At 37.6% G+C, this 26,097-nt stretch overlaps 1 protein-coding gene across 2 annotated transcripts in view; it reads left to right on the forward strand.

Annotated features, from left to right (window-relative positions):
• Positions 1–852: 852 nt before the first annotated feature.
• The window catches only part of LOC124155632 (putative potassium channel regulatory protein unc-93), an 86,282-nt gene continuing 61,037 nt past the window's right edge, over positions 853–26,097 (forward strand). For both annotated transcript variants that reach the window (XM_046529625.1, XM_046529627.1), the window contains exon 1: positions 853–906. The gene's annotated coding sequence lies outside the window, so the exon portion shown is untranslated. The remainder of the gene's footprint in view (positions 907–26,097) is intronic.

Genomic DNA, 26,097 nt, shown 5'->3' on the forward strand with positions numbered 1-26,097 from the left:
ATACAGGCTAATTATTTCTGCATATTTAATTCAAATGAAGGAGTAAAATATTTCAGAATTATTATATATTCATGTTATTAAAATTGTTAATATTTATCATTCTAATCCATTTTTCCTGAGCACTTCAACTTCTAGTCATTAAATCATACTTTATTTAAGATTTCTCTACCCTTAATTGTTTCTGTAAACTTACGATGCTTGTATTTTTTATTTTCGTTTCGTTTTATTTTCGTTTAATGCCGAGCCGACTACGTACTTATGTACCTAACAGCATTTCGTGAATGAAATAGCTGCATGAGGATATCCATTGATTGATGAGACTGTAGAATAGATTTAAAGATTGCTAAGGTTTTTTCATGCCTGGATTGTTGATCCCTTATTTCCAGGATGTATTTTTCAAATTCAAATTAGTAGTTGCAATTTAGAAATGAGTATTCATAAATTAGGAAAGATAACAATCCTATTATTGGTTTCATGCTGCTCTCAATTCATCTCCGATCAGCTTAAATTTCAAAGTTTACGTTTTTCTCTATTTTCTGCAGGGAAAGAGAGAAATTTTCATATAATAGAATGAAATTACACCGTCTAATAAAATAATTGAAAATGACGAATAATTTATCACAATGTGGTTGTCTAAGGATGTCTCTTGGACGTTCGCTAATACTTAGCACGAGAATAGTAGCCAATTAAGCGTTAACTATCCGCACGTTTATTATTAAATTATGTGTTTTATTTAGACGCAACTAATGCATTCATGGTCTTCATCAACTTGAAGGCCATATACTTTTACTGATAATTTCTTTTAAATTCAAATAGCCAATAGCACTTATCATAATCTTTTGTTCTTTCTCAGAGGCCCCGTGTGTGACCGTAATCAGCATCGTCCTTACTTCTCAAGGCTCTACGGTGAGTTAACGATATTATTTGAATATTAGCGCAATATTACTTCATAAATGAAAGCTTCCAACGAGCACACGTGCATGCTATTTTAAAATGTGCGTCTGATTTCTGCATATCTCTCGTACTTGTATTTCCCCTTCTTCCGTTGCATGTTGTGAAGGTCCTACATAATATAAAACTGTGGCCCTTGCCATCTGGCAACATGCTTCAATACCCCCTTCACAAATGCCCTGGCAGTGTTGATCTCCATTCATGGAGACTTCAACTGGAGTGAGCGAGTGCATTCACGGGTGCAAGGCTTATCCGCCCTTCTAAATTCCTTGGACACCTATTTCAAAATGAATGGGATCTCATTTGGCGCAACTTTGACTTTGGCTCGCGCGTTCCGTTCAAAGCGAAGGTGAAGCCGACTTTCGAAAGATCATTATCGCAATCACTCATTTTCGTTTGCTAGAAAACAAAGGTTATGCGGTTTTGTAAATCATCCCGAGCGAGGAATGTGAGACTCAAGATAAAGGTGGGTGGTGGTACTTGAGCAGGTTGAGCAATTCAACTATTTAGGCAGTACGTTAGAGGAAAACGGATACAGTAGTAAGGACATAAGGAAGAGAATCGCATTAGCGAAGGAGGCATTCATGAACAGGAAGGAGCGCTGTGTAAGAGTTTAAAGAAAAGGTTAGTGAAGAGTTTGATTTGGAGTGTAGCTCTCTACGGTGCGGAAACGTGGACACTGAGGAAAGAAGACGAGAGAAGATTGGAGGCATTCGAGATGTGGGTATGGAGAAGAATAGAGAGGGTGAAATGGACGGAGAGGAAAAGGAATGACGAAGTACTGGATATGGTTGGCGAGGAGAGGCAGCTTTTAGATTAGATACGGAGGAGACAGAAGGTATGGATGGAGTTAGTGCTTAGCGGGGAGGGGATGTTGAAAATGGTGTTAGAGGGTAGAATGTTAGGGAAACGAGGGAGGGGAAGGAAAAGAATAGGATTTTTAGATAGATTGAAAGAGAGCAGGCCTTACAGTAAATTAAAGAAGGTAGTGCTGGAAGGAAAGGGAGGCCCCAGCTCACTTCTTGAATACTCCAAGAAAACCTACCTTAATCGGTAGAATACTATAATAATAATAATCCCACGGGGGAATTTTGAATACAAACATTTAATACCGTTGCAATTCATTTGGAATTAGTGTTTCTCCTTAAATTTGTACAATTGATGGAATATAATTTAAAATTTAATTCATTCAATGTTTTACTCAGCGTGATACTTACAAAAGGCCGCGTCACTCACTAGAGTTCCGCTAGTCAACAAATTATCCTCGGAAGCAATTTTAGTTAGGGTTGCACAACACCAGCCGTGCAAAGTTTTTCGGCCGCACTAGCCTGTTGAAATGGCATTTTCTTAAAACTTAGAAATGTGAAACCTACATTCAGTAAAATGTTTTCGAAGTCTTTTTCTTGCTGACGCACGTGTCAACTGCGTTGGCGTTCAATTTTTTTGTAAATATACTCGTAGGAGTGAAAATAAAATGGCTAATTAAATGAGTAGGTCTGAGGATTTTCTTTTCGTATCATACCTTAGGACCTGAGATTAGCCATCCTTACTATTGTTTCACTGCTGAATACTTGGGTTCTTGGTTTTTACAGACCTTTTTTCACCAACAAAAGTTTCAAAAATGTATTAAAATTTCGATAAATTTCAATCTAACATCCAGTTCAATGAGTACGATTGATAATTTCATGTCTAACATTGTGAAAATATTATGCGTCCATTTTATAGGAAAAAGCATACATTTCCTCAGATTTTTTTTTCAACAGCACGAAATTACCACACAATGGCCTCATGAATATTCCGCATAGTGGTAAAACGCGTATTGCGGTTGACTAGTCCACTTTCAATGGAAAACACGGAGATTATTCTTTCATAATGAATACCTAGTATTTATAGTCAAGTCATCAGTTGTATTCGTAATAATATAGTACGGTAACTTTTTCAAACTGCATATTAAGATCTTGATCAAAGTTTCAACTACACAGCATGTTTCACTACACTGAATAAAACTCATATACAAAGCAATTATGTAGTGCTGTAACATATTTCTTCCAAAATCAAAGTGTTAGCAAGTATTTTTCTTCTCAGCCACTAGCTCTGCTGCAGCCAGTATATTTGCTCTGCAGGCGAAATTCTCCTTACAGAATCATTTTGGAAATGGTACACAATATTACCCTTCAAATACTTTACTAACAATTTCTCGTTATATTTGTGATGGAATCAAGACTCAAGGCAGCACATATTTGTTACTATGTGATAAATATGAACGAGGAGTGAAAATGAATACCCCGAAGATGCCATACAATGCTTCTTGCCACTCATGCAGCTGATTTCTTGCGCAATATTGCAGATGATAAATCTTATGCTTCTGCACAGTGGTACGCAGTGCGGTGTTTCTCAGCGTCAAGTAAGAGGTCACGGGAGGAACAACCTTGGGAGGAATTTATTTTTTTGTAAATACAGGTCTCGGAGTGCGGCAGCAAAAGTTGCCTGTGGTCTTTTTTTCCTCGAGAAGCACAGATGACATGACTGCTTTCCTCATCTTCGTCGAAATGGACACCCTTCTCAATCGGTGATCTCATCCAAAGTAATCGTCTTTTTCCTCAATCAAAGCAAACACGTAATTGCAGACCCATAATTTGCGAAAGTGTTGGAAGAGATTTATAATGACATAACTGCCACAAGTTTCATGGGTAATGCTCGACACAAAAGGGAATTCATTGGACGTATTCTCGTAGAAACTATAGCAACGTCCATCAAGTGTAGAAAAGTTAACTCACCTAAACAATCTCTTTATGGAAAACAATAATACTTCAATCTCAAACCATGTCTGTGCGCTGACGGGAAAATTTGACAGCGGCGGCGTCCGGAAGCATCTTTCAAAGCGTGCGACGGCTTACGCGCCGTGGGTCACATTGGCCCGAAACGGTCACCGAAGACTGATAGTTGAACTTGATACTTTGAGAAATGAACAAAAAAAGAGTTGAAGTTTTTAAAACTTTCACGGTCCATATGTTGTCAATAATTAAAACTTTTGGGTTAATCCGCGTCTTGTGGCTTAAAAGTCATCAAAGTTTCTTCCCCTTTGCCGGTGAGAAGAGGTCCTACAGTAAGTATATTTTTGCTGCAAGCACAATTTTCCTTTAAAATTCATTTTGGAAATGATACTCAACTTCGCCCTAATAATTACAGTACAAATGAACAATTTCCTCGTTCGTATGCAACGGAGTCAAGGCCCAAGGCAACTCGTATTTGTTAGCGTTTCATAGAAATGAAGAGGTCCCCGGCAAAAGGGAATGAAACGTTGACAAATTTTAAACCACAAGACGCCGTTTAATTCAAAAGTTTTAATTATTGACTCTCATCTAGGAGTGCTTTCCTCGGTATAATGCCTTATTCAGGCAGTGATGTGTTGCAACCACGTTAGCTATCAAGGCACGAATGTGAAGCCAGCTATTCATGGCTGCTCCTAGCGAAGCTGAAATCGATTTTATGTGAGTTATCACTGTCATTACCTTGTTACAAAAAGGGAGCTAAAAATAGATTGCCTGTCATCGGCAGGCAGTTCGTAAAATGTAGGCAAAAAATGTAGCCTTGTCTGCTTTCTTGCAGATTTTGGGTCTCGCCCAATGTGTGAATAAGCGTGATCCCACTTAATGAAGTGCACCCAATCCACTGCTGAAGTTGTTTTTGCCTTCCTCTAGATTTCATATCAGTCATGTATGAGGTACTTCGATATGAATAAATTTATAGTATATTTCATTTCGGTTTTATTGTCATTTAAACCTATCAAATACCGCTATTCGATAAGGGAGATTAAATGGAAAGGAAAATTACTTGATTCAAAACAAATTTTTCAAAACATATTTTCTTAAACTAAATTTAAAAAATACATTTTCTAGCGTAACAAACGGAAATCTCTTTGGAATTCGTAATTTAATGAGTTAAGCTCGTTTCCCCTGTCTTCATTCTCATTAAACATGTGAAGTCTATCTTTTTAAGCATGTAAATTATTGTTTGAATATTATATATATTATTTATATTAATTATTGCATGAAAATTTTGTTCTAGTATTTTCTGTTTCGCTCTGCGTACATCTACGTAAAAATATTATGCGCCCTTGAAAGGTTCCCGTGTATTTTAGTTCCCGTGTAGTTTATTCGGACTCATTATTTTCATTTTACGCAGAAGGATTCGCAAATATCTCCTTTTTCTCCAACTTGTTTGGCATGAATGCATTGTGCGATGTTCCTGGATCCCACTAACCAGTCTGAGTGGGAGTTTGGGAACGGTTATGTGGGATGTGTGCAAGAGTAGCGTTTTCCAGGAACGAGTGGGTGGGTGTAATGGTGCATGAGAATGCGAATGGGATGGTGGACGTAATGAGGTGAGCGAAAGGATGAGAATTGGGCAGGGAAGGGATCCTATCGGGTTGTATTGACTGGAAGAGATAACTGATTGCCTTCGAAATGGGAAACATAGCCGGTATATACGCAAGGGCTAAAAATGTTTGTATCGATGAAAGAGAGAGAAGTAATTGTAGCAGCCGATAGGGCTACAGAGCAGAAGAGAGACTATAAAATGAAGCAAGGATAGTAGGAGTTCGCACCCCGCAGAAGGGCATCAGGCAGACTGCACCACAGATGGCACACAAGGGGACGAAAGATACCAGAATGAATATATTAGCACTAATATTTATTTATTTTGTTTATTTTATTTATTTATTTATGTGTTTATTTCAAAAGCCCGCATGCAGCAATATTGCCAATTTGTAGTGGCCCAAGAAAATATATAACAAAAAAACAAAATTCATAACGTATACAATACGTAACGGGAATCAGATACAAAATATGTTTTGCATCGGCCGATAATAATAGTTCAACCACTACCATTGACCACGCTTTTCACTTCGATTCCCTCCTCATTGATCTCCCACGGGTGATTCAAAACAAATCCTCCGCAAAACATTTACTCTATATTCAGTCCTGATTTTTATGCAGTGCAGTGAAACATGTTGATTCAAATTAAAGTTTAATTCATTGCGTTGACTCTGCAAATTTTCATTACTTTTCTGTTGAAAGTTAAAAGAGAATTACTTCATTTGGAACAAGTTTCTCAATGCATATTTTACAGGACTAAGTGGCAATAACTTAACAAGAATAGACAATTTTATATGAGAAATGGAAACCTCTTTGGAATTCTTTGGAATATTTTGTACATAAACTAAGGTGTAATGTTTTACGAAAATGTTTTCCTTATCAATTTGCGTTTAATTATTGAGATTTCTGTAATTAATCACAGCACCAACATGTTTCAAGTCTATTTCATCATGTTGAATATCTAATTTCATGCCTCGAATATTTAAGAGGCCTGGGAGTTTTTTCAAAGATACGCAGTACATCAAGCTTTATAAGGTTGATGGGTTTAAGTGTCGAGAAATATTTAAGGTGTATTGTTTTAGATTTTAGTTATTGTTAGGATATATATATTTATGAAAAAATAACTGACTTGAAGCTTTGAATATGACAATTTCCTAAATTGATTTACTTATTTGCTGCCAAATTATTATCTTAACATCACTGTAACTTCTGTAAGTTACGTTAAATAAAGTTCCAATCCTTTTTTTTATTTTTCATCATGATTTTTGGCGTAGGTCCATTGAAAAAGGAGTTTAAGCTCGGAAATCGTTTCCCAATAGTAGCTGCACCATATATTTTGCTGTATGTAGGAGGTACCACTCACCAAAGGCGCATTTTTGTAAAACCTCGATTTTATATGTATTTTCTATATCTTGGCCGAAAATTTTTATTATAACCAAATGGATATTAAAATGATATTATTGATAATGAATTTATAATGGATATTAAAATATTTAAGTAAACAGCTTTAGTCTGATATTTACGAGATAATACATGCAATGTTTTTATTTTAACGAGCTTTGGGTGGACTTGCCAACCATTTTCAAGTACTTTGATGTATTTTTATAATGCTGCCAAAAATTATACGAATTTATCGGAATTAAAATAGCTACCTCGCTATCTCTTTGGTTTAAAATGATATTTTACGGCATATTCTGGCCATCAAAATCCATATACCTACCCATAGTTAAATAAATAATTTTTCTTTAATTTTAAATTTTATTTCTTTTAATGTAATGTTTGATAATTTCAATAACTGTCTTCTTTATAATAAGTAAACCGTTGGTTAATTGAAGAATTAATTAGAAGGACCAAGTTTTTTATATGCTAATAAAGGCAAAGCTATGATAAAAAATCTATGAATATCTATTCCCTTTAACAGGGGCGCAGCTAGGAATTAAGGTTGGGGTGGGGGGTTAGGCGCAACTAATACTGGGAAGTCTGTGGGTTATGGAATACCCGCCAGGGTAAGCGGAAGGTGCGGGGTCCCTCCGCCAGAAAAAAATACGTTAGTGGTTCAAAATGTTTTTACGGCTTTCTGAGGGATATTTTAGAAATCCTTACTCTATTCTATAAGTAATATTAATCCAATTAAGTACAGTGGATTAAACTTAAAAAATTCTCTGAGCTCTAGGAGGGGTTTTATCCCCCGAAACACCCCTTCGCTGCGCCAATGCCCTCTAGAGCTCCTCTGACCATTCGGATTATTTTTGGATGGCTGATTTTGAGTATTACGCACAACAAATTCAGGATGTTCCAATCTCATTCCAATGTTTTGTTTATGCCTTACGCCTAAAGGCTTCACTTTCTAGAAGGTGATTACAATTATTTATTTATAGGTACTCATTTGTTGTCTCAATCCACACGTTAACCTATCTGTTTGGTGCGTAACACCAATATACGCATGATGCAAACCAATGAAAACCAATTCACACATCCTCTCTGGCCCATTTCCGCATCATTTAACCCTTTACTCATGTGTGCTAAAGGGTTTTATCTTCCCGGATATGTGCGAACGTTCGAAGTTTCGCCGTAAATCGTTCCGGAATCGGAAATATTGGTCGAAATGTGGGGTAAGGCCGTTGGGGCCTCGGGCGATAGTGTCGTGGCGTGGGCGGTGCGGCGGTCTGGAATGACTCTCACGTCTGATGCGGAGCCTTGGGAGCTTTCAATGCCGCCGCGATTAACCGATGATTTATCTCAAAAGGCCCGAGGGGAGCGGATCGTTTGGAAAATCAAAGAAATAGAACTACAGCCACAGATTGGAATGGGATCACTGACCTCCGGCGGCAGGGCACAAGGTCGGCTCCGATGCGGTCGCCGTGGGCCCTTGAAAAGAGAGTGGAGTGGCCATTCGCATTATTTTTGGATGGTTCGTTTAGAATATTAACAAGCATAAGATTCAGGGTGTCCCAATTTTATCCCAATATTTTTTATATATCTAACGCCTTGGGGCATCACTTTTTAGAAGGTGATTACATTCATTTTAAATAGGTTTAGTCCTGAGAAGAGTGGGAGAGTAAAGAGGCCTCGTTGCGACCTTAAGAAAAAGACGGAACGAACCAATTAGCCTCATCTAGGGGTATGATGATCTGACGGAGACAGCGTGGTAATACAAGTGAATGGCAAGAACGGAAAAGACCTCGAAAAAATATAATAAGTAGGAAAGAGGGATGTGAAAGAAAATAAATATGTAGGTGTGAAAAGATTAGCTAATAGCATAATAGAGTGGAGAGCTGCAACAAACCAGACTTAGGAATGCTGACTAGTAATGATGATTATGATGATAACTATAAATTATAAGATCTAACGTGTATAAATTAAATTAATATGCCTACATAAAAAAAGTAAAGGCCATAAAAGCATGAGGTCTACTTATATTATGTATCGAGGGGATTTTGTATTGAAATGTTTAGTCTCCTTGGGCGTTAATCTACCGTTCAAAAGAGGAAGCGTGAAAATGAAAATGGCACGTTGCAAAAGCATTTTGAATGCTTGATAATTTCCATTTTTATCTTATTCATTCAATTTTTGGCCTTTTGGATGGCTATTTAAATATCCGGGATTTACGTTCCTTACCTTCTTGCTCTACGTTAAATGTGTCTAATTAAAATTTTCCATGAAAAGCCGAATTTTTATTGAAACATCTGGCATGTTCTTTAGTGCGGATGAAAAACATTCTTCCAGAAGACTTAAACTTATATTTTTTAAATAATTTGTAAATATCCGATATTTAAGGGCTTAGTAAGCGAGAAAGGGTTCAGATATTTCACCTCGGCCAAAGATAATGAAGTCTTAAGGTGAACTGCGCATAGCGTAGATTGAAAATTGAATAGAATTTATTGATGTAAGTACATACCCTCAAAAATCATAAGCATGTGCCACCAGATTACATGGAAAAATAGGTACATATTAATTTATTATCATTAATCGTGAAATCAAGCCAGATAACCAACATACTGAGTAGATTGAAAGCAAAGAGCGGCATTAGAGAATGACGTAAAGAATTCTCTGCTAGCGATATTAGTATTTGGTAAACTGTTTTTCAGCGGAAATGTCTCGGAACAGTGAACTCAGAAAATCAGTAAGAATGCCATGTTAAACCACGGGCAGGAGGGGCCAGCTGCCCGTCCCACCCCCCTTAGAAGTAAAAGCAAGTGTGGTTCAAAACGAAAGTTTTGAACAAATTTTATTTACATTTAGAAAAAAAATGCTATTAGTATATAAAACATGTAATTAAAATTAATTAAATAAAAATATTTTATTCTTGAGCAAACAATTTTTTTAAATAATAAGTGCTCTTATAATTTTCATGAAATTTTAGTTTCCTTAGCCTTTTCTGTGCTCAAACTTGATTGACCACGGCTTGCCCCCTCTAGCTTTGATCCTGGGTACGCCATTGTGTTAAACAATAAAAAGTTCGTGCTCAAAGTATTCATGATTGAAGATTTCTGTACATTCCTACCTCAGTGCGTAGTCACTGCTGCTTGATGTGCTCGAGGCTGCCATGATATTCCGCCATTATTTCCTTAAATGTCGCTGCATCTTCGCGTCCAAAGTTCTGGCTTTTGCCTCACGGCTGTGGCACTATACGCGCAATGATGTTGCCAAGTGGCATTGTATGCCTGGTTGCATTAACAATCTTAACCTCTTAAGCCAACAAAAATCCCGTCGTAAATCCGTGTTTTGGATGATTAAGTGATAAGGCACTAGGGGCAAATGTATGAGATTATGGTTCAATTCCCAGTCAAAGCATGTGATATTTTTTCGGATACATTTTCGCACTTCACTTGAACATGTGACTGACTACTTCAAGGTGAGTAGTCCGTAGTTATTTTCGTAAATAACGTCTCTCTTTGCCACTTTTTCTCCTTAATTTAATAGCCATGCACTAAATGATAGATAAGAACATGTTTTTTTTTTCAACTGGGTAAATGTAATTTCTCAGAATTTTTAAGTATCGTCAAGGAAAATGAAAATTTCCCTTCCATATTTTTTTCTGCGATATTTCTTTCTATTCAGGGATAATTTGTATGAGAAAGAATTAAAAATACTCCTAGAAATGAGGGCTGAGAGTGGAAATGTGGCAAGGGTTCAAAGATTCGTGGAGTAGAGATTCCTCCCATCGCATTTGTATCTGCAGAATTCGAAAGGGATGTCCAGTGAATTAAGTCTCCATTATGAAACACAATTGTAAATTTCACACTTAAATTAATGTTGTCCAACCGGGATTTCGGCAGCTTAGAACCATTTTCTAGGTACTGCGTCCTGTGGTGGTTGGGTACACGTATAGGTAAAAAAAAACGTGGAAGGGTGAGTTGATGAACGAGAGAGAGAGGTGACAGGGGGGGAGAGGATTGGGTTGAGGCAATGAAAATAGAAATTAAAGTTACAAAGTTATAAATTTATTTTTTTCCTGTCTCTTGACCTCCAATTTGAACGTTGATTAGTGCCTTGGAGTGTACGAGGAGTGTTACAAAAGTAATGAGACTGATTTTGAACTAACTAAAGTTGTAATGTTTTTCTAACAGTAATCTTACCCCCTTCAAACTAGTTCCCTTCGGTAGCTATGTACCTACGGAGTCGCTCCCACTCTTGGTGGCAGCGCTGGAGGTCTTGAAATGGCATGGCTTTTAACTGGTCGGTCACATCGAGAATCCCAAAATGATGTCCTTTGAGAACATGTTTCAATTCCGGGAATAGGAAAAAGTCACAAAGACTCAATTCAAGTGAGTAGGTGGGTTTAGGAACAACAGCATTGTATTTAGAGGTCAAAAATTCACCAATGGAAATCGCAGTGTGACACGGGGCATTGCCACTGTGAAGCATCCACTTGTCTACAATGTCTGCTCTCACATGAATCACTCTTGGCAGAAATCTTTCGCATGTTCAAATCGTTCGTCAACATTTGATTCACGCTGAAAGTGTTTAAATTTAATTGTTCATTCGTCATTCTAAATGTTATACGACGGTCTGAGCTCACAAGAAACTTTCTACTCACTCGCTTTCAACTTTTTCGTTAGTTTTTGAAGTTGAAGGTCTTCCTGAGCTAGGTTCATCTTCAACGTGTTCTCGGCCATCCAAAAATGATTTGTGCCAGTGGAAAACTTGTTCTCTTGACAAGCTATGTTCCCTATAGGCCAGTTTTAACTTTTCAAAAGTCACACTCGCGGATTCGCCAATTTTAACACAATACTTTATCACACAACGTTGTTGCTCTAAATTCCGATGCTCTATTTTTGTAACACACAACAAAAACAAAACTTCACTTATGGCACTGCCAAAAGTAATGTGTTAGCTGTATGGAGTTGAAACTCGCACTGAGGAAGTGGAAGAGATAAACAAATCGGTCCATCATAGGGCGGTAGACACAACGTTGCCAGTTTGCCCGCAGTATTTCCAGTCTCATTGCTTTTCTCACACATCTCGTACACCTTTCATAATGAAATACAATTTTTTGCCAACGTTTCAGTATATTTTTATACCTTCATCAGGGCTATGAATGAATATGATTACATTAATTTGATACATAAAGGCATGAAAAGTTAATTCAGTATTTTTATAGCAACGCAAATAAAAAAGAAAAATAATTCAATTGTAAATATATTATAAAGTCGTTTATGAAGTAGCATGAGCGACCAGGGAAAGGGGATTAGCTGAAGAGCCTAAGGTCGCGGGAAGGAGGACCATTAGAGTAGAAAATGACACTGAACTGCCTAAACCCGGATTGGTCAGCATTGAATTAAGTGTGGAGCTAACAATTGTGCTTCATTATGAAGAATAACAACTTCCACTTAGACCACCTAAAATAATTTCAAATAAGTTTAGATTTGAAATCAAAAATTCTCTCTAAGAAAATCAAAACCGTGTGACCCTGACTGATGTCTACATATATCCTTTCGTTCGCCCGCGCAGGTTGAGCCGCTTTCCCAGCTCTAGGATCTGAATCGAGGCCAACCACTAAATGAATGAGTCGCCCGCTCTATGGTAGACTAGTTCACGCACCTGATCGCGTGTTCGGAGAATTTATCTATTTAATATCATTCGGAGGAATGCTGGGAGGGTGTGTCCATATTTTTTTCGTCCTACTCGCTGTTTTCGTGGAACAGCGAGAGGGATACTAAGCTCAAGGTGACAGCGATCTGAAAATCCGCATCCTTCATGGTATCCATCTCACAAGGGAAGATGCCCAAGTGTCACCAGTAGATCGCGTTCACACCTCGTTGGGTGATAGACGTTTTTGATTGAGATGAAATTTTTGATGAAAATTTTGGGAGACGTGTGTTTTTGATTGTGTTCATTGGGCCCTAGTTGTTTGTGATATTAACCATAGGAAGTACCAGTTATTGTTATTAGTGGTTCTAATGTAATGAGATTTGAGCATCCCTGAAGAATTAATGTCATGTGGAAATGAAGGATAATACGGCAGATATCTTTAAAGTGGTTCATCTAGAATGGATATCGGAATTAAAAATGCACACATTAAGTTAACACTGTTTCAATTACAGCTCACTCACGGGAGACTTATTCCTCGTGGCTACGCTTGAGACAGAGCGCAGGATCGTCTGGGGTATCTTTATGTTCCGCGGGTTTCATTTATCAAGCCTGTTTACTAGTACCTTCTATCGCTAATTATTCCTTCACTTACAGGTTTCCATAATACCACTTAATCTAATTGAGATACTTCGCTGATATTGCTTTTTTGTTATCTGTGAGAAATTCTTGAGTGAACATATAGTTCTTCCGTTTCAATTCGCATTTGCTGGTAATGATTTTTTGTAATTAGGTATAAATATTCTCCTCGTGCAGTTTTTCTTCCATTTCAATTTGGATTTTGTGATTTATTTGTGCGACATTGTAATTCTTAACTCCAGGTATTCAATTCTAATCGAGCTGCTAATATTTATAAATTACAAAATCTGGATGTATCAATCATTACAATAAAGACAGAGTATCGCAAGATAGACAGGCCAATTATAATTCTAGTATTCCCGAGCCTTTTTTTTTCTCTGTATTGACCTAATGTAAACGATGTGGCTACTTTTTTCGCAAAGTGTGCTAAAACTTCATAAGGTTTTACTTATTTTTATTCCCTATCGCTCTTTTTGATGAAGGACGATTTTCTTCATTCTCTGCCAAGTGACTTAAATTGTGCGTAACTGGGAATTTATATAATTGCTCCTGATATTTCCCTCGCATAACACCTTTAATAGCATAAATGTGGCATATTCTGTAAGATGTATGTATGATTTAAGGTTATTTACCGTAAGTACTAAAAAAAATCTGAGCGGGCAACGGGCAAATTTGTCTCATAATTTGCCTATTTTTTCTGTTCTCTCTCCAAAGTCAACGACCTCAAGATTTTTTCTCTAAAATGAAGTTTCATATAGCTCCTTCTCGTTTGTACAGATAGGAGAGATGTTTATTTAAGTTTATATATGATTTTTGATTTTTCACCATGCCATAGGCACAAGGCAAACTTTCATGATGATTAGCCTAATTTTGTATCCTCTCTCCAAAGTCACGTATTTTTTTTTATTTTTCCTTGTGATGAAGTTGGAAATCACTTTTTCTCTTTCGCACCGATGAGCATGAACAAACAGTTTTATTTCCCTTAGTCTTTGTTTTCGTCGCGATCGAGTTGGATGATGGCGACACGTGGAGAGATTCTCCCGACCTCCTTGAGTGGCACGTGCCGATAACGATGGCCTCCTTCGTGTGAGTCCCTCGTTTGGGCAAAGATGTTTTTGTAGCTGTCGATCCAGTTTAACGAAACCCTATCATATGAGGCATTCCCGATAACCTGCAGTGATTTTTACCTATGCTATATCTAGTCTAAAAAATTTGTTTAACCAAATGTTCTTAATTTTTTTGCAAGTAAGCTTTCTGTTTTCCTCATATTTGTTTTCTTTTCATGTGCTTCAGAGCAGCGTTTTTTTTTATTTTCTTGCCACTTTCATTTAATTCTTATGTCAATTTCATAGCTCATTACTTTGTTATTAATTTTTAAAAGTTTTCTGCTCCATTTTTATCCTTGCTTTAATTTTATTACGTGCTCTATTGGCCGATAGAGGGTCGGAGATCTTCCAGAGAGCTATTATATATTTTTTTAACTTAAAGTGAAAGAGTAAGGAATTTTGTCAAATGTATACACACTATAGTCCATGTTTTATTTTAAATAAGCCTAGAAGGGAGCCATAAACTATTGATCCAAGACAGTTTGGGGCACAGTAAGGAATAAGAATTCACATGATCATAAGCGCGGATGTTTTTAAACGTAGAAATAATAAAATATGAATAATTTTTATGGAAATATTTTTTTACAAAGGTAGCCTAGTTTTTTTAGTTTAAGGGTCCATTGCACAATTTTTTTTAAATCGGAGATCCTAAGGAATAATTGTTGGCTGAATTAAGTTAAAGTGATCCTAGTGTGTTTGGAAATAATGCACTTTGGACTCGTTGAAATGTACAGCATATATGGAACTAATAATAACGTCCATAATAGACTTAATCATGAATTTTTATCTCCTTTACTTGCGATAAAATGTCTACTATTGAGAGCAATGTAAATTAGTGAAGTAATTATCATAAAAGTGTTTCAACTCTCATTAAAATAAATACTGTGAAGAAAAAATGATGACCTACTATTCCTATCGAAGCTCCGAACTCTTTAATGGTATTACCTAATAGTAAATTTGTGATTCTTCGTCTGTATTATAGGTCTCTTAATGATAAAAACTCTCCCTCTGCAAATTATGGGCAGTCACCTACCCTCGAATCACTGTTTTTCATCTAGAAAAGTGCGCTCCATCAGTATGATATGCACCATGGGAACTATATTTAATGCATACGCATTGCTTTAATCTAATTTGAAATGGCCTCTAGATGTATAGGTTGCCCTTCCTTTGATTGGCTTATTTGTTGATCCTTGACTGGATCCGCCGTAATTGGTCTTTTTAGTCGTTTCATGATCTTATACTCGTCATCCATCACCGGAAGGAAAAGTTAAGAGGCAATAACTCAATTTATTCTTCGCCTTTTGGGGCTTTCTCTCTTGTAACAGGATTTTTTAAGCCGACACTTTTTACTGCGATACAGAATTTGCCAGGTGAGTTTTGATAGTGTGGAAGAATTCAGAATAAATTGGAATAGGTACATTGTCCGGAAAATATATCACATTTTTCCAGTTTGTAGGTGAATTATTTGACTTATTTACTGTTGATGGAATTTTTATAAAGCCACCTATTTATAACTAAGCAACCCGAAACGAACAAAAATTGTTTTTGAGGGTCAAGTCCTGGAGCAAATGTCGCATTTCCAATACTTAGGATGCGATATAGCATATGACGAGGGCAAAGATATTATAAATAAAGTTACTTCTAAAGTTAAATTACTTTCCAGAGAACACGTTGAACAATTAGAAGAACTAGAAAAATAAAACGAGAAAGGAAACACAAACAAATTTTACGAAGTGATGGCAGTCCCTATTGTGCTCTTAAGGATCAGAATGTTAGGTACCAAAAACAAATGAATTAAGGCAGATAGAATCGTCGGAATTGAAATTTTTAAGATTTTTGAAAGGCTGAACAAGATTGGATAAATTAAGAACTACTCAAATAAGAGATGAACTGGATTTCCAGGCATTCACTGATAAACTACAAGAATACAAACACAGATGAAAGGAACATATAATTCGAATGTCAAATGAAAGAATTCCAAAACAAGCAATGTAATATCAACCAATTGGCAAGAGAAGTGTAGGAAGACCAAGAAAAAGATGGTTATTTGGAGCCGGAACAAGCTTAGTAGCCTAATCCTTGAAGGAAGAAGGTTTACTTCTAATTGGTTGAAATCATCCGAGGCTAGCGCGCTAGCGCTACCCTCCAACCCGCAACAAACTGTGTTTAGATAATAGACTTTTCCAACATCGTCTACTGCGCAGAGCCCGACTATTTGGCCTGGACTGTACATCCATTAAGGACTGGTTACACAATGCACTGACCCGAACAAGTTTATGTGGGAATGCATGAACGATTTTGGTGGACCGATACGGAACATACACGAATACATGAACCAAATCAGAACTTTCTATTTTCTGTTCATGCATTCGCACAATTTTGGTGATTACACGGTACATTTACACTTTCATTCTCGCGTTCATGCATATCATTTCATTAATAACTCGTGCGTGTTTTAACATATTTCCCCCCAGAATTCTTTCTGCCTGAGATTGCGATGACATTTAGTTACGTTGCTCCTATGGTCATATTTAGTTATACAGTGAAATATTTTTGTGATACATCAAGTTGTTTCTTCAGAATGACCCTTAGCCACATAGCTACACTGCGTGTTAACGAGGTCAGAGTCTAATGCTCTTCAATACCTACGAGTGACCTTGAACGAATGGATGGATATTCAGTACAAGCATATTCTTGGATGAAAGAAAGTTAAAATATTCAATACAATACCATTACCTGTCTACTTTTATGATACTTGGATATAATTTACTGGCAGTAGGCGTCCATATTGAATTTTCGTTTTACACCCGTCTCTTTTTGCCAGTGAGCTTATTCCGACCGGCTTCATAAATAAACTAATAAGTGGGTGGAGTTATTGCAAGCTCCAACAACATATTTCTGATACGCGGGTTTTCTAAAAGAGCCTCTTGTGCTGGGAATGGTAGGATGAAGTCACATAGCTAAGGTGGGTGGTAATTGGTTAATCTTTAACTTACTGTGTAATCAGGTCTCTACGTTTGCCGAAAAACTTGTTATCCTTGCAGTAAAGTTGCGGAAAGCGGCCGAAAAGCTTTTATTTTTTAAGAGTATGGCAGGGCTGTGAACAATCCCAAAAGAAGACGACAAAATGTCCACGAGGACCACCCAATGCAAAAAGTCTAAATATTGCCAGAGGGGTAGGTATGTTTGATGATATGTGAAATAAAAATATCAAATAAGTATTTGAGATAAGAAGATAGGAGATAGGAATAACGGTAATTGAGAAACTCCTCAAATCAATTTACCAAAAGACACAATCTAAATATCAAAAGGAGTACAAAATCCAATGGTGCAAACATGAGTATGTAACAGCGAAAAGTGAATTCCTTCTATGGCAGCAACACAATAACTTAGAATTTAGATGTCATATTATTTATTCAGAAAGAAAAAAATTGTATTTTTAATGAGTGGAAATCATTTCTTAAATCTCAAGCATGTAGCATTATTTGCTGGCATTAGCAGTATTGTGTAGTTACAAAAGGTTTCTAGATGGAACACTTCATGAAAAACTAGTCATAATCTTTTCAATTAAATTCTTCTATGTATATAAAATGTAAATGTAAATATGTAATGAAGGAAAAAGGTACAAACATTAAATATTTTATGTTCAATTTACTAAACAATTCGGGTTATGGCATGGAAGATTGGTATTCAAGGGAATTGCCTTGGATATAACGCTGTCTCCTAACACCAGAATATTTGTGAAGTTTGAATTTCCTCCTCTAAATTTTACTAAGAAGAAATTTAAGGGTGAATTTTGTTTAACTATATGGATTGAGTCTTATTCTCCAAGAGTAGGTAAGGTGAGGTTTTGAACTATCCTAAAAGAGGACGATAAAATATCCACGAGGACCACCCACCGCAGAAAGTCTAAAAATTGATGGAGGGGTGGGCAGATTGTGGGCGGGAAGTGTCTAAATGAAGGCGAAGGAGAGCGGGTGGAACTGTCCGAGGACAAGGGGCGATGAGCCGGTAGTGAAAGGGAAGCCGTTCGTTCGAAGGATTAAGAGGGGCGGCCAAGGATCACATTTGCAGAGCGAGGAGCACTCCCCGCGCCCACCCTCGGCGCGTGCGTGAAATATTTTCTCCGCATCATGGCCGATATAATTGGAAGAATCCTTGCGTAAACTGATCGGATTAAGTTCGGACCTGCACGAATTAGTGTGGGAGCCGCTAGAGACTATGAGGCCACGTGCTAGGCATATGTTGAGCGATTAATAGCGAACATCTTTCAGAGTGACAAGGAGAACATCATCTGAGATCCTCACAATTTTTCAACGTCCAATGTAAATGATAAATTATGAGAGAGATATTTTTCCGAAAGTGTGGGGTGCCTATAAGGATTCTTTTTATTCGAGACTCAAATCACCGATGGCGGCGCTGAAAGCAGTGACGTAATTTGCCAATATGGCTGACGCATCGAGGATATTGTTGTGATGATAACATAGGTGCAATAGGATGAGTCGTCGAGCCACTGCGATAAATAAAGTAGAAAATATCTAAGAAGACCTTCTTGGCTTTGAGGAGGTATTTCAATTCCCACGGGCAACGACAAATAGCAGTTAAGATTAAGGAATTAATAAATTTCAGTTGAAATATCCTCTACTATCACACGGAAATTACTCAAAGGGTTCCTAATGATCATAAATGAGTGACTGCGATAAAAATAACATTATTATGTGCCGGCTAGAAGAGAAAAATTGCAATACGTCGGTTACCCCAAGTGCATTAAACAAACAAACCACCGTCCTAGTAAATGATGAATTGTAGCAAAAAATGGCAACTGAAAAGGCATTTTACATTAATACGAATGCTTAAAATATATTACTTGCGACGTTATGATGGCTTAATACCAAAAGTATAATTAGAAAAATCAGAAATACCAGAAATTCCCAGAAATACCAATGATTTGTCAACGTGGTTTCCTTGGGTATCCTCGGAGCTCTACTTCCTAATTCGGCCAATAGTTGGCGTATTGCTCGTCTGGATTCTCGAATCCCCCGAAACAGTGAAGGACTTTAGAAAATGCTCGGTGGGATTCAGTAGGTGCGTCTCATTTTCTTTTTTCCTCTTCTTTTGTTAACAGCTGGTTCCTAATCACCTCGTTTCCCCTTACGCCTATTGTGGCGTGTTGCGGGATAGGGCTATGTACGCTTCTAGACCAAAATGATCAAACGTGCATCCGAACTCAATCTCGGCGAATTATGTGGACTTTTTCTCATGGACTAATTCTCTCAAAATGATTATCGGGGTCAACTAATATCATGACCTGACAATATTTCCCAAGAGATTTTATTTCCTAGCTGACTAGAGTGCCCCAATTCTCGTGTTGCCAGGCGTGTGAGTGATGAACTGTGGATTTTATTCACGAAGGACGAATGGTTTTATTTTTTCGTCGCTTTAATGGATGTCATTTTATTTACGTATTTCCCTATCTTTATTCCCTGTTTTTTTTTATTATCATTAAGTATCCATTTGCTACGTCAACAAATTATCATGATTGAATTATTTTAACCCAAGGGAAAATTTTCTAATATCTTTTTTAGTGGAATGACGGGAAGAACAATTGATGGCAAAATGTGACTTGCTCATGTGTGATATTAACTGTGAGGAAATTTAATTAAAATAGATTGTAAAGTGGTGCTCGGTATCGGCAAAGGGAAGCATTTTAAGCGGAGGAAAGGTTTGCTGTCCAAGAGAAGGCAGTCCTAGGTTTTCATGTCAAAAGAATGTGGTATTCCGCAAACGATAGTTTCTCATGAGTGACATCGGTCCTTTGAGAATACCGTGGTGTTATTCCATGATTTCGTGTCATTGTTTCCCGAGGGAATTCTGTCTTTCGGACCTCGCGAAACGCTAGAATGTAAACGTTTAAGTTCGTGAGTGTGCTTTGCGGCAAGGACGTCTGATATGGTTCATTTCTTTGAGCTCTCTGTCAAGGAAGAATAGATGATATAAAAACAAGGAAAAGGGGCGAGAGTTCCTCCTCGCACTTGTGTGCAATGTTTGCAGACATCCCCTCGGCTCGTTTCAATTCGAATACTCAGTCTTTTATATTGCCTTTTCCACTTCTCTTTTACAAAGGGGCCGTTCTATTGCATGACGTTTGATCTCCATCTATTTTTCCTCTCAAACTAGAGGCCATCAAACTTTGGACCCCACTAGAATAGTTTGCAATTTCAAATGAAACCTCTTTTCTGTCACCATTTTCGTTACACGCTACTGCAACAAATGAAATAAAATTTTATAAGATCTTTTCAGGTATCAGGCATTCAAATGCGTTCTGAAGGAAGCAATGAATGCCTTTTTCAGGAGGATATGTTAATATTAATTCATAATAAACCAGGAAATTCTCCTTAGAAACATGTTTCGGGATTGTGTCCCCAGCATGAACATTCGCTGAGAGGCACACAAAGAATCGAAAATAACGAATAAATTTCGTGGCTCATATTCAAATAATTTTGACAATAAGGTTATTCCTAATTTCACGTTTAAGGAAACGTTCAAATTAGGCGTCATTAAGATTTTAAATGGGTGCATGTTTTTTTCATTTTTTAAATTGATGATGCTCAGTCAACAATATCGCATCCCTCGTGTATAAATGACCAATCAGATATGAAAATAATATTTTTTCTCCTCTGGAATTTTTTGAGGAAATTGGCAAAGTTAATTTTGTAGAAAATAAATAAATTTCTAATTTTTCTCTTAAACCATGTCTGTGTGTCTTTTTATTGCATTCATAAATGGCATTGCCACGCAAATTTATACGTAATCGTAAGTTTTCTAATAACACAGTTCCTCTCTACTGTTTATAAATGGAGCGATTTATCTACATCAAGTAATGATCTAATTTGGGGAAAATAAATATTTCCATTCGTTCTATCTAAAGTGAAAAATGTGCAAATGCGCACAAGGAATCGGTCACAATGGAATATGGGGCGAGAGATTATATCGCTAAATAGCCAAACTAATGCGAAATTGGAAATCATTATGCAAAGCGTACATTGACATTCATGATACAAAGCTGTCAACTAGTCCTTAAAAGTCTTTTAATTCTCGATTGAAGCGATAATAATTACTGTTAGCCTTATTTTTGATTATAACACGGAAGTTCAACTCGCCGTTTACGCTTTTCTACTCATAGAAAACTTTCAAGTTTATAAAATATCTTGCTAAATGTCAAAGAATCGTTTAAAAATTATTTATCTCAATTACCTCAGAAAACAACACAACAAGGCCTTTACATCGGGAGCCTTAAACAATCAACAACAGACGATCGCATGCACCCATGTCCTGGAAGGGGCAACCTACCAGGCGGGACTCGAACCCGCGACCTTCGGTGTGGTAGGCGAGGACTTTTCCTCGCCGCCATTGAGGCCGACAAACTTTATAACTTGTTAATTAAAATTAAACTTTTTAGCCATCCGATGTCAAGTCATTTTGATGCTAATCAAAATTATGCTTTTCTCAACCCCTTTCCAAAATATTGCTGAGGTAAACATCTCCAATGCGAATGAAAAGTAAAGACCCTGTTATTAAAATCATCGAGAAAGTAATAACTGAGAGACGATCTTTGAAGATTTAACAGAAAGCATTCCCTACTTATTGAAATTTGTAGGGTAAAAAAATGGCGAAGTTGCAGGAAAAATTTAGGAGTCCACATGCAATTCAAATGACTCTTTCCTTCACGATTGTTAGCGGTAAAAAAAAGAGCCACCCGGGATTAGGACCGAATTGAGTGGGATAACGAGAGAAGTGGAAAGGATGAATTTAAAAAAAACGGACGTCTAAAGCTTCCTCTACCTCGTTACTGGGGATGCTGAGCTGGTTTTCGCTCCATTTGGTGAAGGACATCGTCATGACAGACGAGTGCGAGATAAAAGGGCCTTTGAGGAGGCTTTTAGAAAGTATTTCCTGCTAATATCTTGGAACATGATCCAAGGCCAGAGGGCCTGTGCGGATATCAATGGCAGAATTCAAAAATAAGGCAAAATGTGGCACTCCGGAAGTTTCAAAACGTTGATCTCGATATCGACCGTGAAAAGAGTGAATGGCTATGAAGAATCGTTGAGGCCGATCCATCCGTTGTAATTTTTCGTATTCCGTCTCTGTTGGTTTTCAATGCTAAGAGATTTTTTAGATTGATGTTGTATCGGGCTTTTAGATGAGATATGGAGGAGACAGAAGGTATGGATGGAGGGAGTACTTAGCGGAGAGGGAATGCTGAAAACGGTGTTAGAGGGTAGAATGCCAGATAAACGAGGGAAGGGATAAGAGGGAATAGCATTTTTAGATAGATTGAAAGCGAGTAGGCCTTACAGTGAATTGAAGAAGGCCGTGCTGGAAAGAAATACAGGCTCCCAGATTACTTCTTAAGTACTCCATGGAAACCAATGCTGTATCAGAGAGACTTCCCTGAAAAACTTCGAATACTTTACGCTTTTTCGGGTTGTAATTTCTTTAGTTGCTTGCGCGCCATCATGGTGTGCCATTGTGTTTTTCGTTGAAAATAGAATTCGAGCATTTGGAAAGTATTGTGAAAATGAGAACACATCAGTACGGTCCAGCAATTCCTAATAATTCTAGTATCAGTATAACCGTATACTGAAAACGAATTCCAGCATAAATATGAATTGCTGAAAAATGATCAAATTGATTCCATCGCTAATTCTAAAATTTCATTTTAATAAGCATGGTTTGCTTCGAGAGTTTCATTTTTCTAAGAGATCAAAATCTCATTGACAGATTATTCCACGAGCGTATTTATTACTATTAAAACTGTAATTAAGTTGGCCTTGAAATAATCAAAAATGCATTTTTTATGTAAATACCTGAACATTTTTTGCTTGCTGAGCCGCGAATTATGGTCAGATAAAAGAAAGTTCACAAAAACTCATCAGTATACAAAACTGCTGCACGTAAAAGCATTTCACTCCACAGCGTTAGTTTAACGACCAAACTACACCCTCAGTTATCTTTTCAGGAAAAAGCGGATCATTTTTTTAATTGGGTCGTAAATTATGGTCAGATAAACGAAAGTTCTCACAAACTCATCATTATATAAAACTGATGAATGTGAAAGCATTTTACTCCACACTGTTAGTTTAAAACCCTCTTTGTCAGCCTGAAAACTGCACAATAGGAATTGATCAATTAAATTTTCAACAATCCCTAGTTAACCGAGTACTTTATGTTCCTCAACGAACCCATCTCACAATCAGGCCCTTTAACATTTGCAGACTCTCCCTCCTTCCGCTATTCTCTTACATCGTGAGCGGCTTTCATCTGCTCCTAACGACCGACCCCCCTCGCGAAAATAACTTTCCCCATGCGTCGGGCCCCCAAAATGCTTGCTTGCACCAAGGAACGAGGAATAAACCCGACCGAAATAGCGTCTCTTCAGTGCGCGGAAAGGTCTTTTGACGGCGGCGTGCGGGATTCTTTCTTCTTCCACTCCATCCCTCCTCCTCTGCTCTTCCGGAGGAGGAGGGTTTCCTTTTAATGATTTGGGCAAACTCACTTTGTCCCTGTAACCCGCCCACCTCGGCATCCCATCTCTACTCCTCTTGTTAGAACTCGACTCACCCCGTCCTTCCACTAACTGGCGATTCTTCCTCCTTGAGCAGCAGGGCAAACAGTTGAAGATCCCCTTTTCCCTCTCTTCGAACCCGACTAAAAAAAACCATCTCTCTCCTTCCTTCCTCCTTTCTCTCCTGCTATCCTCTCCTGCTGTCCTTCTTCTCCCATCCCTCCTCATATCAAGTTCTCTCCTTTGGTTTTCCCAATTGCTAAACACAGGGCACACAGAGGTCTTGGTTTATACGTCCAGCATATGATCATGTCGTTTTGACCGCTCTGCATCCCTTCGAAAGATCCGTGGAACCTGCTGATGCAGGTACTTTGAATGATCGACATCACTTTTATATGTATACGACCGGAACGAATATTGTATACACTATATTACTATATACGTTTCCATTATTTTCATATGTTGCATTTTCTCATGTTCATTTGATGTATGCTGTATTTGCCTTTTTATTTTGTTGTGTTTTGTGTTGAGTTGGTGCCTTGGTTACAGGGAGAAAAACAAGGGATTGTTGCGGTAGAAGCCATTGATATTGAATTTTTCTTCCTTATAATCGCTTTGATACATTACTACTGAATGTTCCTACTAATTATAAGAAAGTTTCATAGCGAAACAAAATGAATTCCCACTCTTCACTAAAGCTATTGTAGGAATTTATTATAGATATAGCTATGCTTTTTAGTGATATTATTATTCTTCAGCTTTTATTGAATTCCTCTCTCCAGCAATCTGACGACATGGGGTGCCGGGAGGGATTATCCAGCTTATACAGCAATTTCTGCATAGATTGTAACAAGTAGTGATAAGTGACAGGAAGATAGAAGTAATGTTGCTGGTCAAACTTCTAGAACTTGAGACGTAACTTTTTTAAGAACGACACGGAGAACATCATGTTAGGACCGTACTTTATTTCCAGGACCGACAGAAACGATAAATTAAGAGAAACATTTTGCCTAACGGAAATATGGAAATTTTTTTACCCCGAACAATAAAGGACTTTAATAAAAGCTAGTTGTAGATATCAACTGAAAATAAGCGCGAAGAAAACCAAGATCTTAGTATGCAGCAGAAGAGAAGAAGTCAAGACCAACATTAAAATAGGGAGGCAAAAACTGATAGAGGTGGATGAATTCTGTTATTTGGGAAGCAAGATAACTAGTGACGGGAGAAGCAAGAAAGAAATTATCAGCAGAATAGCCCAGGCGAAGAGAGCATTCCACCAAAAGAGAGACCTGCTTACAGCGGGAAACCTAAATATGGAAGTAAAGAAACAATTTATAAGAACCTACATCTGGAGTATGCTCCTATACGGAAGTGAGGCATGGACAATGACCGCAGCGGAGAAAGCAAGAATAGAGGCCTTTGAAATGTGGTGCTACAGAAGAATGATGAAAATCAAATGGATCGACCGAGTTAGTAACGAGGAAGTCCTAAGAAGGGTAGGAGAGAAGAGAAGCCTCATGAAAACCTTAATAAGAAGACGAAACAACCTTATAGGCCACATCTTGAGACATGATGGCCTGATGAAGACAATCGTCGAAGGACAGGTGGAAGGCAAGAATGGAAAAGGAAGACCCCGAACAAAATATATGGAACAAGTAAAGAGAGATGTGAAAGAGAAGAAATACGTAGGTGTGAAAAGATTAGCTAATAGGAGAACTGAGTGGAGAGCTGCGTCAAACCAATCCTAGGATTGTTGACCAGTGATGATGATGAATAAAATCTAGGCGGAACTTTACTAGAACTTTTCCTTTTATTAGATAACGGTTGGTTTCCTAGTACCCCCTGCCACACGCCTGTTGAGGCGGCTTGTGGAGTAGTATGTAGATGAACTGAGTGTTGTGATACCTGTAACTTGCTCTCTATCTTCTGCGATTATGACTAGCGTTCTTGACGTGTAGTTCATTTGATCTCACAACTACGCTTCCGCTGTTCCGAATAATTCCTTCATTTCAATGATATGTTCAGTAACGGACACAGGAAAAACTCAAGGGGGAGGGCGCAAAAGATATTTTTAGCTAACTATACTTTTATCGTAATGAAAAATAATCAATTTACATGCAAAATTAAAGTTATTTTTATTAAAACTGATTATACGCGTGTACAAGACGTTGCTATCTTATGATATTAAAAAAGTTACAATTGTGGCTCTGCAATGTTCGGCAATGCTGGCAGCCCCGTAAGGGGGGACGCACGCCCCCTTAACCCCCCCATATCTATCCACCACTGGATATGTTCGCATCAATATCGAAGCATAAGATGGCTTTAATGTATGTGCACATAAAGAAGTCCTTAAGTTTATTGATTTTAAATTGTAGCGGATTAATATTCCTTTTTTCTAATGATGAGACAAAATATTGAATAATAT

Source organism: Ischnura elegans, chromosome 3, assembly GCF_921293095.1.
Source record: "Ischnura elegans chromosome 3, ioIscEleg1.1, whole genome shotgun sequence".
Taxonomy (NCBI): Eukaryota; Metazoa; Arthropoda; class Insecta; order Odonata; family Coenagrionidae; genus Ischnura; species Ischnura elegans.